The sequence below is a fragment of the Oculina patagonica genome, chromosome 4 (genome assembly GCF_052425735.1).
Source record: "Oculina patagonica isolate OP01 chromosome 4, crgOcupat, whole genome shotgun sequence".
Taxonomy (NCBI): domain Eukaryota; kingdom Metazoa; phylum Cnidaria; class Anthozoa; order Scleractinia; family Oculinidae; genus Oculina; species Oculina patagonica.
The window spans coordinates 42,232,805-42,247,131 of record NC_135761.1 but is presented as its reverse complement, the minus strand read 5'-3'; the positions used below and the strand labels follow the sequence as shown (position 1 = coordinate 42,247,131).

The 14,327-nt window shown below is 39.0% G+C and overlaps 1 long non-coding RNA gene across 1 annotated transcript; it reads left to right on the top strand.

The window, feature by feature from the left end:
* The first annotated feature begins 10,640 nt into the window (after positions 1-10,640).
* On the top strand, positions 10,641-12,083 carry LOC144650208 (uncharacterized). The gene is made up of 3 exons (XR_013570049.1): positions 10,641-10,868; positions 11,313-11,392; positions 11,989-12,083. It is a non-coding gene; the product is annotated as an uncharacterized LOC144650208 (long non-coding RNA).
* The last annotated feature ends 2,244 nt before the right edge of the window (positions 12,084-14,327 follow it).

Here is a 14,327-nt window from a genome sequence, read left to right as displayed (position 1 = left end):
GTTCCTTGTTCCCTTCTAAAATTGCCCTATGTTCCCATGTTTCCACACGTTTTTCATATGTGTTCCCTTTTTAACAAATCTATGTCCAACCTATCCACGCCCTTAATTCTCTTTCTCAAAAAAAAGCCAAAAACAAAACTTATATATTTCGTCCCGCTTTTACTATGTTTTCGTGCCACTTTGTTTGAAGAGCGAAGGGGAGCTTCTGAACTACTGCCTGCATGTTTGGAGGATGATTAAGGACAGCCAAGTGTGAGATAGTCTTCATAGCAGAATAACACTTGCTAAGAAAGTAGCTAGCCGGTTGTAGATGTAATCAGACACTGAAACCTCTTTTCCTCCTTGTTTTTTCCTATCTTGACATAAGGGACAAGCCTCTCGCACCATGTTCCCTCTAGCAAAGTTGCCAGAAAAGTTTGTGCGTGGTGGTGGTTTGAAGCACTTTTGGCATACTGCTGGGCACTAGGGGATGTAAAGCCCATCTCTCTTGCCAGGTCAGATAAACAGACTTCCAGTTTGACAGCAAGAAAGTCTTAAGCATGTTCATTTCCATGTGAAGTGGACCTATCCTCAGTACCACCCAATCAAACTCTAGAGCTGATGTTACATCCTTTCCTTCACGGAATTCTTTCACATTTTTCCCCTCTCCTTTATGAAAAGAGGCTGACAAGGATTCTGGGGATCTGCACTTGAGCAACCAATGCAAATATGTGTTGATTGATTCAGCTTAGTAATAATGCTGTATGGGGAACCATCCGTTGTTACTCCTAACACTCCCGTGAGCCTTCATTTGAGGGGCAGTGCCGTGAAACACCAGCAATACTCCCGACATGCCTGAGTACTTCAGCAACAGCATGGTAGGATGCAGGGTTTACAGAAACAGAGTTGGAGACCAGAATTTTCACTGGTTCTGCTGGATGCTCTGAAGGGACATGTGTCCACGCAATGTTGAATTCCTCGTACCTTGTGACCACAGTCTGGGTTGTCTTCTCTGCATCTTCCTCAAATACAACTTCTGTTACCTTTCGCCTGGCTGCTGTTGTACCATTATAAATTCCTGTAAATCATTGTTGTCTTCTGCTGCTGCAAGGGTTTGTGAACACACTTTGCGGCAAAAATGCTTGAGAAAACTGCCCAATGGGCTGTAGTGGATCCTTTCTTGTGTGAAGTGAAATTAAAGTAGATCTGAAACCTTGTTTAGATAACGATAAGATGTTCTACATGACACGAGCATGGGAAAAATTCTGAGTCCCCGACGGGAATCGAACCCATGGCCTCCCAGATACCGGTGGGGCGCTCTAACCAACTGAGCTACGAGAGACTCGTTGTGAGCTGGGCCATTTTACTAGGTTGATATGTGACACACGTCCTGCATACTGCTAGGATCAGCAAAGAAAAAGAAAAATTCTGAGTCCCCGACGGAAATCGAACCCATGGCCTCGCAGATACTGGTTGGGCGCTCTAACCAACTGAGCTACGAGAGACTCTTTGTGAGGTGGCCCAACCGGTATCTGAGAGGCCATGGGTTCGATTCCCGTCGAGGACTCAGAATTTTTCTTTGTCCCATGCTCGTGTCATGTAGAACATCTTATCTTTATTATTTATTACCGAGCTTAAAATTTACCATCTTTATTATTTACTACAAAACTTGTTTAGATATGTTTCCTTTGAGTTTGGTTAAAAAGTATGGGTTGTGACTGGGTGGAATGGGAGGTTTTGCTGGAAGAGGAAAGCCTAGAGGTACAGCGACATGTAGACTAACAGATGGGGTTTGAATAAATAGTGAATTTTAATAGGGAGGAGCGGGTGGCGGATATCTGCAAGATTGAGTTAGCCCAGTATGTTGTAGGGGAACTCTAGGAACCGATGAAGAGGGTTGTATGGTTTGATGCGACGAGGCCGATGACAACGAGATGCTGCACGATGATCCTTGGTCGGCAGGGATTTGTATCTGAGGAAGATGAGGTGTGCTTGAGACAGACATTGAACTTGGCGGCAAAGAAGAGCTATATAGTTGAACGTCTGTTTTTACTTGCCTTCGACATTTTGGGGTGCTCGCTTTCCTTCCATAAGCTTTTACGTTGACATTTAGCGTGGCAACAGATGTTAAGTTGTAAGGTATCTTCTGCTTCAGGAACCACTTGACAAATTTGTTCAAACTGTTTTGTTTTTCTGCAACACTTACTACATGCGAGCAAATCTTTTTAGGTGTGAAGTTTTTGCACATGCAAGTTATTTTCCCATTGCTCAAAACTTGAACAAAGTTTGGCATGTCACCAAGTTCTGATAACACCGAGAATGCTTTTAAGGAATTATCTCTAGATGGTGCTAGAAGAATGGCATCCTCTCGTGAAAGGAGTCGCCCAGCTTTCTCCCATATTTGATTTGCAATGTACAGATTCAGTTGATCTTGCACTGACGATGCGGGTAAGGAAAGATTGTTTGTAGTTGGTGAGTGTACTACTGTACTACATCGTGCATAAAACATGCGACCCTGGCTCTGATTAGCACTTGGCTCATACATGTCCTCAATTGACTTGGCATAAATGTTGGCCACCTTCTTTTTTCTCTGCGCTTTGCTCATCTCAAACCAGTCTTCCTTTGAGATTTCTAAATGCTTAAATGACTCTCTGAACTCATATTGCCTGGACCCGCCAAATATACCTAAAATAAACTCTGCCTCTTGATCATCTTCGATAAGTTCCTTCATTGCTTTTACAAAAGCTGTTTCTCCTAATTCTTTGCTGCGTGTTTTATGTCGCAATCAATGATTTGTGTTTTCCGAATCATTCGTATAAAACTTTTCAGGAGGTAAACCAAGGCCGGCTCTTGTTCTGACACTAGCGATCATGCAGCTTTTCATCAAATCGGATCTTTCTAGTATCTATAGGTGGAATTGTGATGTTTCACTCTTCTCCCCTCGTGCCCACGGCTCAGAGACAGAATCAGGAATTCCGTCAAAGTCTTCTTCAGTTGTGTGTCTAGTAGATCTTTTTCATAGACAATGTCCTCTTGTTTGCCAAATATTTCTGCAAAGTACTGATGATGATCTGTTAAACCAAGTGAAACTAAAAAATAAAATAAACTCCATATATTAAAATCACCCCATTAAAGCTTACATAAAACCAGATTGATTGCAAGGCTGGTACAATGGAAGGAGGGCAAAATTTGTTAAGCAATATTTTAACTAGCAGAGCTAGTCTTCTTTAGCGCCAATACTATAATTTTTAAAGCTTACATGTACAACAGAAGTGGCAAAGTGCGGTACAGAACTTCTCAAAATTTTGTCCAAAAAACAAAAAAAAATTTTGTCATAAAACTAGAAAATGACATTCAGTAAATTTGGTTACCTTTCATTTTTGTCTTTTCCTTTATTTCAGCCGACTTGATTGATAGTTAGTTTAGCTTCTTTTCAAAAGCTTTATGCTCATGTCCCTCCAAAATGAGTGAAATTATAAGAAAAAAGATTTTTCCTCCAAAAACGCTTAGATTTTCCAAACCATTTCTTCAGCTAAACACTGTAGACTGCTGTAGTTAATGTGTAGCTTTGGCAAGCCGCACAAAGCGTGTGAAAAGCATCTATGAAATTGGATGACCATCGCCACCATCTTGCACAATTCCGTCTTATGGTTGATGCCCTTGCACCATGCCGCTAGCCAAGATGTCCATGAAAACTCTAATGAATGGTTTTATGAGTGTGGATGCTTCACTTGCGCGAGCCTTCAGCGCGTGCGTTAGCTTTGCTAATAATGATTTTTTAATGGTGATAACTTTGTTGTCATAATGTTGCTCATAAAATAATTTTTAAAAGGCTAAAAAAGGATAAAAGTTCTTAAAGTTCTTAAAATGAAAACGTTTTCGACTCGAGGGTCATCGTCAGTGTTAAGTGAACATTTACATTCAACTTGGTTTTGTGTCATTATGTAATTCCTGAGGGGAACAGTTTGACGATAAGATAGTGCACCTGTTTATTCAAAGTTGGTTTCTCGCAAGCAATTAACAGGCCTTCCAATATTTTGCGTCAAAGAGATACAACAGACTTACCTTTGGGTTTGCCAGAGAATAATAAACATGAAGCGCCAATCCGTGAAAATGTTCAGTTTGTTTATGAACCGTTCACTGAGCTTTTTGTTCTCCCGGGAGTAGGGTAATATGATAAATATTTTCTTTCTATTGTCAAACATATATTCTAGTATTAACCTTTCCTCCTTTTCTGTTTGGTTGCGAGAACTGTTGACTGTGGCTTGAATGAAATGCTTAGGATATCCTGCTTTGAGGTAGATTTTGATGATTTCTTTAATATTGGACTCAGGATGGTTGATATCTGCTTGGCTCTGTGCAGGGCCCCCATAATGTTGTTGGCGTTTCATGTTTATTATTCTCTGGTAAACCCGAAAGATCAAAAAAATTTTAACCTCAAAGACAAACGCGGCAAACTAATTGGTCACAAAGGTTAGATGATCGCTGGTAAGCCACAACAGGTGGTTCCTGTAGATTTCATGTAAGCAATCTGTGGAATGGAGAAAGGGTTGTTTCTTTCACAAGATTTTGTTGATATTAGGTTAGGCTGGGTTATAGGTGAGGATAGGTTCTTTGATTTCATAAATGTGTTCTTTTAAAGTGTCTTCTCTGGGAATTAATTTAGCTCTTGATATTTGGCCTTTTACAAACTGGCTTTTATATCCTCGTTTTGTAAGGTAAGTCTGTAGCTCTTGATTGGCACCCTAAGAATTAGTCGTTGGAGCAATTACGATGTAGGCGGAGAGGGAGGCTGTAGGGGATTGTTTTTTTGGTGTGGTACAGGTGACTTGAGGAGTATAGCAGGTGTTGTTTATGTTCTATATTTTTGCTTGGTGGCTGGTATGCGTCAAATCCTCAAAGTTTCTGCCCGGCCTGGTTTTAGTCTGTTATAAACATTTCATGTTACACAAAATTGATTGTTATCGGGTGATAAAAAATCACTCGCTGAAAAATTCAAGAAAACAGCTGATGTATCGAGACACTCGCTTTGTTCCAAGTCAGTTGCTCAAAAAATGTCTGTTTATATGGTGGAATGCCCATCGCGTGAGAAATTATTAAGAGGCACTACTCTTTGAGTAAGCACGCAAGGGAACACCATGAATTAGATGAAGTAGCACCACCATTTAAAGATCAAGAAGGAAAACTGGCGAATGTGCCAAAACCTACGAGACCAGCTGCCGTCCCAAATGGTGAATGAATACAAAATTTGGATAGCTGACCTTGTGGAAAGCATGAACTCCACATTTCATCCTCGTCTCTGAGGTAAATATTTTGCGCACTGTAATAAATTTGAAACTTGACTCTCAAATCAGTCTACCCCCAAAATTGAATTTGTTAAGCCACTTGCGCAAGGCAGTCGTTTTGCGATTGGTGAGGGTCTTCATTGAAACTAATTTCTACCCTGCCCCGCTAAAATGTAAATAGACAATTAATGAGAATATGCATAGTTGAAAACCACAGAACTTTTATTGTATATCGGTACATATGAAGGCCTCCTAAAGGAGTCGTTCTCGAGGATGGTATTGTGGGGTGCAATGACCAAATGATTTTCTGCAGTTGTCTGATTCTGCAAACCCAACACAAGTTCTTGCCTTTTTAATCTACTCGAGGAGAGGTCTTGAGACACCCGGGGCAGCTCCCTGTAAGACCTTTTTATGCATACGGCATGGTACGGCTTTGAAAAGTACTTGTACTAGATGCCCCTCTTTTTGAGACTGTAGATGTAATTCTCAGTTTTATTCTATGAAGTTTACCAGGATGACTTAACCTGCAGGCAATGTCCAAAAAGACTTTCAATGTGTTGCATCTTCAACATTACTATAAGTCTCTTGGCAGGCGTCAATGTTGTTAACATTTCTCTGTTACTTGGATAAATGTAGTTGGCAGTACACTGTCCATTTTGTTTACATACATGGTGGCCAAAGAATAAATTGTTGCACCTAAAATAAGAAAAATCATGTACAAATCTCATCAATGGATATCACCTTAGTTTTGTTCAGTTGTGTTTTTAGGGTATTAGGTCTGTCACTGTCGAGTGTGCAATATTCAAAACCTCTATTAGCAGTTATCTTAAAAGCGGCAGGCAGTGTATTGTCCTTTGTATTAAATGCTGCTTTACCAGTAGGGGCTGTTTTGACAACTTTTATATCATCTGGATTTTCCCCTGCAATAGTATTAAGATATCTGATAAGCGCTTCATACAATGCATTAGTAACAGTACTTTTGCCACCTCCAGCACTTCCACTTAAGAACAATCTGAGGGGGTCATCTTTTGTTTTGATTGAATGAAAGTCATGATTAAAAAAACTGTCTTTGTTTTTCATTCAAAGAGCGGACAGGGGTACAATAATCATCATCAGTCATGCGCTTTAAAAGAAGTTCTTCTTGATCATTACCTCAGGGAAAATACCAATATCATCAAGCAAATCGCACTGGTTTTGCTGCTTGTCCAATGTCTTTAACAAGAATGGTGGTGGTGCTAATAAATTGAAAATCACTGGAGGATCTACTCAATGGCATTTGTAAAACAAGATACACAGCCTCTTGAGCACTAATTTCCACTGTATTCAAAATTTTGTTTTCTATGTGCCGTGCTCTTTTTTAACATCTTTATTACCAGATTTAGCTTCTTCTACTGCCTTTTCTAAACGTTTGCTCATACCTCTCTGGCCTTTTGTTATATAAGATAGTATGTCTGTAGCACATGCATAAGGATCTTGTACAAATTGTATGTTTGGTTGCCAAACTTTAAGTAAATTAGCACTGTAACTGTTGATTCTTATTTCTGATGTGTCACCCTCAAGGACTGTCTTATAGCTAAGATGAAATTTTCTTGACATTTTACATTAAGTTTCACTTACATACAAACCAGGAGTACTTTCATAATCAGCAAAGTCAGTTTTATCATTGGGATGCTCATCATAATTCAAAGTGTTGCACTCAATCGATTTGTTCATAGTTAGCTTTCTTCTCGCCTTCCATATTTATGGAAGAGAGATGGGGATTTGACGCACATTTCGTGCGTCTCCTCGCCTTTGGAATCACGGAATCATTCTGGCAAATCAAGGGTTGGTTTGATGTTTCTGCCCCTGAATATACAAGGGACTTATTATGAGCACCTCTACTTATACAGGAATACATCGCACTTAATTGCAAAAAATCCTGAGATTATAAAACTGCTGTGAACCTTCAATGCCTATCTTCAACAACCACCCCAAAATAAACAAAATGATGAATTGCTGAGCTCAGCAAGGTTCAACTTCGTCCCCAGGGTCTTCTCGGAGATGAGTTTTCAAAATGGCGGTCTCTTAGAAGACCCTGGTATAAGTTGGGCACAACATCAAAGCGCTTCTCGAGTGCCCGGAGTGCATTTTTACTTGCGATTTTTTGTTTCGTCTCAGTTGGTTCCTTCAGTTGAGTGCCCAGGGATTCTTCATGGCCATTTTGTATTACACAATTGTCCCCAGTGCTTTTCTGACTTTTGTAGCCTCACGCTTTCTCCTTTCCACCCCTTACGGTTTTTCCTTCTCTCTCTACCGTTGCTCACTTGACTTAATTTTACGCCTTTGGCCATTGTTTTTTTCATTGTCCAGCATTTCCTGAGGAAGCTGGTCCTGTGGAACACTCGGCATGGTCTACGAAGCGACTGACTTGGCTAGCGAGTGGCTTGATACACAGGCCAAAAACTAACAGGATATGACCCGTGCTGACGTGTGATTGATATTGCTCAAGTTTCATCCATTTGCAAAGCGTTGTCATGTGATTGATAACCTGGGAAAAAAAAGTTAAGGAAGTCTAATCTTTTGTTATAAGTAGTGTTTGGGAAATAATGACTTACCAGAAATCATTGCTGACAGCTTTTGTTTTATCTAGCCTCAGTACTGCACGACAAAGTCCATCCGAATCTGATTCTCTTCCGTTCACTCTTGTGTCTTCATCATCGACATCAGTGAGTGCTTTGTGTCTGTATGGGCTCATTTGTCCTTCTAAGATTTCCCACTGTTGTCCTGAATCTTCCAGTTTTCACTTTTTTCAGCACTTTCTACAGGGTCATAAGAACGACATGTATCTGTGTTGCTAAACATTTCTAGGCTCATATATAATGCAAAGTAATTGTAGCTTCTTCCAGATGGAAATGACCAAAGTGCTTGTTGGATAAGTTTGAAACAATGAAAAATGCAGTTGTAAATGCTTTTTACTCGAAAGCTATTAAATGGATATTACAAATTACCTGGACTTTTAGTCTACACAATGGTGTCCTCGCTCAGAGTTTGTAGAATGCATTGCAAGAACAAACTTTGCCTGCGATAGATAGCTTGTGGTAGAGATTCTCTTGATGGAATTAATTGTTGAACAAGTCAAATGTTTTCTTTATGGTTACTCATTGAGATACTTGGGACTCATTCCTAATTTAACAGACTTGGTAGAACTACCAGCTCGCACCTAAGTTAAGGTTTACCCATAACCAGCGTGACCTAATTTATATTTGGAGTGCAAAGGTGAGCCGTTGATATTTACAATATCTATTGAACTAGCGACTATGGGCTTTTTAACTGGAAAGGAGCCATTTTCTATGGCATTACTTTCGCTTGTTCCAGTTCCGCTTGTCTTAAAAGGAGGATTATCTTTACTCCTTAAACGGCTAATCAGTTGCTCTCCCAGCTCTTAAAATAAGCATTGGCGTGCTGCGCAAAATTTGGATCAATTTTCGTTTCTGGGCAACAGATCATGATTAAATCTGGCTGAGTGCAAAAGAAAAATGTGCATGATGCAATGATTTATTACATGCAGCTTAATGACTTTAACATCGAGCTTGATTGCTTTTTAGCGAATCAATTACTTTTTATTGACCTTTTTTACTTATTTTTGACTCAATTTCTCTTGTGTAAAATAGCTTTTCTCCTCTTTACACACTCTTTGCATCCCGAATGTACTCTTATGAGTAACCGCTGGCCTACATGTAATACATTTCATCCCTCTCTTCCTTCCCTTAAATACTTAATATCAAATAAAAGAAAGTTCGTTTAAACATGCGTTTTGAGTTCAGTTTTTGTTTCAACACTTGTTACAAAGTCACTAGCCATAAACATGGTTGAGTTCATATTAAAATGTTCAAATGTTACTTTTGAAACACAACAATGAATATGACAGTTAAAGTTCTCTAAGTTTAGTGCGAACATAATCGTTTAGTGCTTTTGGATGACTAGTAATTCTGTTGGATCTTCTAACTGGCTGCTTAGCTGTAGGTACAGCAGCAGGTAGGTCAGGCGGTGACTCTGTTGTTGGTACTGGATTCTCTTTCATGGGTGATATCTCGGTCGTTTTTGGTTGGTGGTTCAGCATCCTGTAGTGAAGCTCCCTGTTCTTTCTGATCTGGCATGTTATAGGGCTTAATATGCTGAAGGCTTCGCTTGTACTGAACTCCCTTTGGTGATCACACTATCGCCTGGTCTCCACAATGAGACACCACTTCATATGGTTCCTTCTCATAGGAAGACGACAGCTTGTTTTCTTTCTTCTTCTCTAGCAACACTACTACTTGTGACTACTTATTTTAAGAAACTAATACGTTTCAATTAAGCTGCCCTCATAAAGATTAAATGTGCCTCCTTTGAAGCTCTTTTGTGTCTTCAGTAAGAATTTTTTTTAAGAGGAAGGAAGATAACTGATAAATTCTATTGAATCTTCTAGATGTGGTACATTTGACACAATTATAATAATAATAATAATAATAATAATAATAATAATAATAATTATAAAAACAATATATAATTATAATAAAAACCTTCCCAAAATCCTTTGCAACTGAAAAATCGTCAATGCCAAATAACTTGGTCAGTTTGAAGTCAGCAGGAGTAGTACGTCGTATAGAAATAACTCTTACCATAAACTACTTATTGTATAAGTCGTAGGTTGATGACGTCATTAGTCACCTGACTTTGCTCAGAAGTTCGTTTTTGCTCACTGTGACGAAAATAGTTTATTACTAAAAAAGCAGTCATTGCAGTTTGAAGCACATTGGTGTGAGGCATTTCGGACTGCCCAGGTACCGAACAAAATATCAAAATTAAGGTAGCTATGCACAATTTTCAAAAAATGGGAGTCTGGGTACAAGTGCGTATCTGGCGTTGCATTAAATGCGAGGTAATAAGAAATTACATGTTGGTAGATAATTATATGTGAAGTAGTTTTTTATTAGTCCCATTGTTATGACGTCATCGGTCACGTGACCAGAACGGATCACATTTTTAAATTCGCTTGAAAACTTTACTAGAACCTCTCTCTTAGGATCTTTTTGAGCAAAGTTGTAGTTTTTTAAATAGTGTTTTGAAAAATGGCCATTATTACTTTTTCGTGAAAAAGTACGGTAGTAAAAAATACAATAGAAAAGTTTGTTGGCTTCCTACTCAACGACCATTTGCATTTGAAATAAAAGAAAATTTTGCCAAAGGCTTGAGTGTATGCTCTTTATTATAGCGTGATCAGTTTCTTTTCATTGTAATTGCTCTGAGCGAGGTTGAATGTAATTTCTTTCAGACAAAGGAGTGGCGCTTGGGGAGAGTTTAAGCTGTGTCCCCCCTAGTCCCCTTAGTCCCCCCTGCTTGCGGATTCCCCGCGGTCCGTATTGCGGGCGCATTTTCAAAATGGCGTCGATCTAGTGTTTTGATTTTGCAATTTCGAGTTCTATAGGATAGTTTTGTCAATGTTCTTTCTTCTTGACTCGATCACATGTCCCGAACAAAGGGTATTCGATATCCTTTATTTGTATTCCCGATACTGGAGAAGAATATGGAATGAGGAGAAACGGTGGAAGCTTTTCGCACAAACATTTCTAACAGAGACTTCAGGTAAGCGTTTCTCATTGTACTATAATTTCATTTTGAAGACTGGCTTAAGCTTATGTCTTCGGCGTTTATGTGAAGATTAATAAAAGTGCTAAAGATAGAATCGTACTAAAACTAAGCTGGTCTTAGCTCACTGGAATTAAAGCCGAAAAGATCTTGTAGATTTTGAGGCGATAGTGTCATAGTAATGTCACTCAGTTCGTCGAGGCATGTAATTGTTATTTATATTTGTAATCTGAATGTTAAGCTACTTCAATTTAATAAGAATCACATCCTTTAATTATTTATACGTGAGGAAATGTTTGTCAAAATATTGACCATGTGGTCATTTCCGGCCACAAAGAAATAAATGAGACCATTTCTGAAGTTTAAATTTCTATCTTGCCACGATGTGTATTGTATTGCCAGACATAGATTGACGTTTCTTTTGCATTTTGTTGTATACAGGTAATTTGTGGGATTATTAGAATGTCTAATTTGTAAACAGGATTTACAGAATTCTGAACTGAGGACTTTCTGAATTGCTGGTGAGTTAAACTATGGATTATAACAAGTTCAGGCAGTTATTGATCTCTTTAGCCAATCTCAGCAATTCCCATCCTCTCTTCACACATTCACTACCTGAGACATTTTTAAAAGATCTACTTTTTGACCAGACATTTGCCTATGTTATAAAAAACTGTTTGACATATTTTTAAGGCATGTATTTTCAGTTGTTGGATGGCCTTCAGTAGCATTTTAAACTACAGCTAGCAATGTGAAAAGTTCAGATGAAGACTGACATTTTTTTCTGCAAAATTATGATTAATGAAAGGAAGGGTGCAAAGAAAATTGATTTCTTCCTGGCCTGACCCAGGTAGACTGTGCAAGGTGAAACCATTATATGCTTGCCCAAAGTCCCATGTTTCTCTGGAAAGATCAACAACAACAAATAAAAATCCATAAATGTCATTTGGCTATCTAGCAAGTGGAAAAAATTATTGAATCCACTAGCCCAACATGAAAGCAGTCAGTTTTTTTTTTCACACACTGAAAAAGGCCATTCAATATACAGTCTGCATGCTGGAAAAATAGCAATTTCATCAAAATAAACAGTTTTTGTTTGTTTTGTTTCTATTTACAGGTGACTTGAAGAGTGCAATGACATTTCTCTTAGTCAAAATGAACTCAAAAATACACATTGTGTTAATGTAATAAAATTGTCACATGATTGATTCCCACATGTTGCCAGTTTAAACCTGAATATACTTTAGTGACATTTATAGCTATGTTATATGTAATATGAACATCCCAGAACCCAATCAGATAAGGCTACATGTGAATACTGACACTTTATTACATGTAAGTTTTGAAACCATTCTGGGTTCATGACAAAACTATTTTGTTTTGGCATGATTGTAGATTACCCCGGCACTTTTTTGCATAACTGAAATGACTGCCACCGCAGTCTGCAGTCACCATACAAATATCAAAAATTATTTCATGCTGAACTGATTTTAATGTCACCGCAGTCCACGGTCCACGGTCCGTCACAAAAAGTTTGGTGTTTAGATTGCCTGCCACTGCGTAGTCACGCATTTCTTGTCTGCCACCGTGGTCCGCAGTCCCATAGTGAACATATGGGACAGAATGTTTTGTGTTTAGAGAGGCCTACTTATTCATTTCGGTTAGCCTAAAATGCACTTTGGTTAGCCTGTTCACGGTTAGCTATCTATATTTGTAAGTGCAACACTATATATTGTTAACATGTAGAATTCTGGGTACACTACGGACTGCGATTTGGTTGCTTGCGGTTAGCCTTTATATTGTGTTCAGGATATCTACTGTTCTTAAATCCACTACGGGACTGCGGACCAGGGTGGCAGGCGATTATAACATTTACTAGCATTTCTTAGAATCGACTACGGGACTACGGGCCCTGGTGGCAGGCGATTAGCAGACTTTGTATTATTTTCAAATAAAACACTATGGGACTGTGGACCGCGGTGGCAGGCAATTATAACAATTAAATCCAATTTTGATTAATGGAATGCATGACTGCGGACTGCGTTATGAGTGAAATATAACTTAACAACAAAATTTCACTGCGGACTGTGGACCACGGGAGCAGATGAATAATGGCGGGGTATTCTACGAAAATATTACGAAAATTTACGAAATTACTATCGCAGACCATAAATTTACTCTAGCACAGGCTTAAGTGTCTTCAATAGTGTAAAGGTCGGGACAACTTATGCGACTTGACAGGTCGCGGCGACAAGTCGCTCCATGTGTACTGCTTACAACTAAGTCGCTGCAACAAGGTGTTTGTTTGGTGCACAAACAGCTAATTTAGAAGAGGGGGAATGCAAACTAGTTTTCCATATTCAATATGGCGAAAATACATGACACGCTCTCAAACCAGTTTGAATTCGTGCAAGACGTTGCAGGGACAAAATTCTGTTGCAGCGACACAGTTTGTCGCATGTCACACTAGGCGACTGTCGCCACGGCGTGTTGCAGCGACGTGTCGCCTAGTGTGTCCAGACCTTAATGGCAGTTTAATTATAATGTGTGGTTCCAAAAATATCCATACCTACCCCAAGATTGGACCCTTCCGACCCCCTGGAACTTTCAGTTTAGCTTCATACTTTATTTTAAAAATTTGGGCTATTGCGCCCTCCCTCCCCTTCAGAATTTCCATCGACCATCCTTGGGGTGAGTATCAAATTTTCTGGAACCGCACAATGTAGGCATTTACTTATAAAAGTACTGTAAGCTGCAGATTTATTCAGACTTATCTATTTTTTAACCTTTTCACATTTTCCTGTTTTCTATGGAATATATAATTATATATTGTTTTTACCGGTTTCACTTGTAATAATAATAATAATAATAATAAGAACTTTATATATAAACATATTATTTACATAATAATAAAAACAGTGTCTTTAAAAATGTAGAAAAATAGTAAAAGCGACTTCGAGAGCAATAATAAAAGAAGAACTATATATTAAAAAAAAAAAAAAAAAAATATTCGATCTAAATTGCAGTACGAGAATTCTCTACTTGAAAGTCCATATCATAAATGTCAATGTTCCTGTTTCTCTTTACAGTTCTTGATCCCCTTAGGCAGATTAAGGCGGATCGGAGGATCGCAAATGAGACTTTTGATCTGATCCAAGACACCGTTGTTGCGTAATCCTCCCCTTTCTTTGCGGCGATTAATTCTGCAAGCCTACTGTGATACCTCTTGCACTCCTCGCCCATTCCTCCGGTGGATGTAAACACCAATGGAGTGAAAGTTCCCTGTTCTACTTGAAGAACCCTGTCTGCGTAAGCCCTCTTCTTCTCATTCTCATGGTTACGGTATATCTGCTTGGGGGTTTGGTCCTTGTAGGAATCCGCGTTGGGGTGACACACCCTCACATCAAAGAACGCGGATCTCTGCTTCTCCCAAAACCCCCGGGCATGTATATCTAG